This window comes from Lupinus angustifolius, chromosome LG20, assembly GCF_001865875.1.
Source record: "Lupinus angustifolius cultivar Tanjil chromosome LG20, LupAngTanjil_v1.0, whole genome shotgun sequence".
Classification (NCBI taxonomy): domain Eukaryota; kingdom Viridiplantae; phylum Streptophyta; class Magnoliopsida; order Fabales; family Fabaceae; genus Lupinus; species Lupinus angustifolius.
Genome location: NC_032028.1, coordinates 12,135,620 through 12,138,600, shown reverse-complemented (window position 1 = coordinate 12,138,600; position 2,981 = coordinate 12,135,620).

Genomic DNA, 2,981 nt, shown 5'->3' with positions numbered 1-2,981 from the left:
CATCATCTAACAATACCAAAAGTCGTATAATGTCATTGAGTCTTGGGAATAATTGTTGAGTCATTGGAATCACACAGGCCCAATGCATACATGGACGTGTTGAGTTGGTCTAAACATTCTCTCTGACTGTGGGTCTTTATTCTCAATTAAAAGACGTTGATTCATGTGTCCAGGTAAGTCCAATTTCTTACATCTATCTATTTTTTTTGTTCATCACCTCTACTCTGTTTCATCTAATGTGTAATAAATTTGATAATAATATGTCATGTAATTATTTTATTTGTAAAAAATATTGAAACCACTTTTCCACAATTTTAAGATACGAGACGCGATATTGGACGTAAGGGTTATGTTTCGCTCATATTAAAAAACGGTTTTTTAATAAATAAAAAATGTAATTTTTTAACTAAGTTTTAATATAAGATGCGGTATTGGACATAAGGGCTATACTTCACTTATTTTAAAAAGTAATAGTTTAAATTTTAATATTTTTTAAGAAATAAAATCAACCCAACAAATAAAAAATTTCTACTTAAAGAACTACGTAAGTCTTGATTCCCTTAATAGGGATACGTAGGACCGGGGTCATTCTTGTCAGGCACAATAATAAACAATTTTTTCCTCATAATAATTAATTAATTAATCACGCAATTAAATAAAATAATAATAGCACAATTAATAATCCATGCAATATAATAGGGTACCGTTCAAACGGGCAACTAGGGTGCTAATACCTTCCCTATGGTGTAATCGACTCCCGAACCTAGATATCAAAGTCTAAGGCCCAATGTAATTGGGCCAAAAGATTTTTCTACATTTTTTGATTGAAAAAAAATGTAGTGGCGACTCTAATGAGGTCATGCAGCCGAAAATCGGGGTGTGACAGCTGGCGACTCTGTTCGGGACTTTTTTTTTGGTAAGTCAGACCCATAAATATTAAATGCATGTTTTTTGTTGTTGCGTTTATAGTATTTTATTGTATGTCATTAATATCTTCTGTCATGCATCATCACATTGGCATAAGTATATGCTCTATACCCGAACATTAAGTTAGGAGGAACATTCGCCTTGTTGGTGAGGACTTTGGGCCTCACTTACATTGGCATGATGAACCACCCAGATTGTTACCAAATATCATGGGCCTTACTGGTGTAGACTTCGGGTCTCACTTGTAATCCTTGGGATATTTGAGTTTCCTCTCTTTATGATTGGATGCAATTTGGGCCCCTTAGAAGCAATTCGTATTAGATAAACCCAAAACCTCTTAAGTATACCATATTTATGATAGTGAATGCATGCATCCAAAAATATATTATTTGAACATTCATTCATTTGTGTATTCATTCAAGAATAAAACTTTAATTGATTGATTTATGCATTTAGTCATTGCATTCAAAAGTATAAAATATTCATTAATTGACTCATGCATTTATTCGTTATATTAAAAAATATAAAAAAATTCATTAATTGACTCATGCATTTACTCATTACATTCAAGAATAAAATCATCATTGATTGACTTATGCATTCATTCATTGCATTCAAAAAATAAAATAAAAATCTTCATTAATTGACTCATGCATCCGATAAAAAATAAAATTAGATGCATTCATATACCTTATACATTATAAAAATATTTGCATCCTCACATTATTCATACATCCAAACATATGCATAGTCATACACGTTTCTTGTATTTCATGCATCATTTTAAGTTATAGGTTGCATCTCAATTCATGTAACATGATAAAAAATTCACTTCATGCATATCATGCATCAATAAGAATTCATTTTTTGCATGCATTTCATGATCTCACTGTTAAGGACACTCATAAATGGAAGATTGATTTTAAGAACAAGTTTGTTAGACTCGACTGAAAGCCATCAATATTGAAACTGAAGACATTCAAGAAGATAGAGAACTCCCAGTTTGTGGTTGAGTCCATGCTCGAGAGTGCATTTTCTTCAACCCCAACAAAGTCAGAGACCGATATGAAAACTTCTCTTCACTTAAGGACCACAGTCAAGGTTAAACCATTCAAGTATTCACTCAGAAAGATTTACTTTCATATGCATATCTTTTTAATAAGTATATACTATTGCATTGATCATGCAAAATTCACCATCTTATACCTTACCGTACTAACTCCACTCACCATATTTTTTCAAAGAACACAACCAAATAAACCTAAAATTAATCTATGCATTAATATGAGATATTTGATTAAAAAAATAAAATAAAATAAAATGGAGAATGATGCAAAAGTAAAAAAAAAAATTGATGTACATCTTCAAGCAAATTTTTCTAATGACACAAGGCATTTTTGTAATTCCTAAACATCTTGGAGATATCCCTAGTCACTCCTTTTGAGCCCAGACATAATGAAATGAGATAATTTTGAATAACCCTCAATATTTCAATAGCCCGGGGAGGATAGCTTTTCAACAGTTTTCCTTGACATTCAATTATTAAATAAAAATATTCTTGTACATCAATCATGTGACCGGAAGATAAGAAAAATACAAAGAACGTTCCTTGCTAAAAAACCAAAAAGAAAAAACCCGCTGAGAATCCTCAATTAATATCTCAGGCAAAAGTTAGGACAAAAGTGCATATCAAGGATCACAAAAGGAACCCTTCATGAAAAAATTGTCGCCTTAATCATAGGCCATCCTTATCAAAACCTGAAAAATTATCTTAATAGTTGAATGTCATGTTTGAAAAATGTTGAAAGTAGGATAAAGAAGAAAGGTGAATGGTGGGTAAGGGAAACACAAATTTTGAGTCTTATATCCTTTTCTTGAAAAATCTTAGCCTAGCCACGATACAAGTCTAAAAAGACCTTGTTGAAGACTTATTTGCCTAAGATATGCATTAATACAAAAAAATTGCTGACTCCACAAATCTCGTAAAATTTTGATAAAATATCTCATCTTCAATGCATAAGTTAACATTCATTATCACCATCATCATATCAACA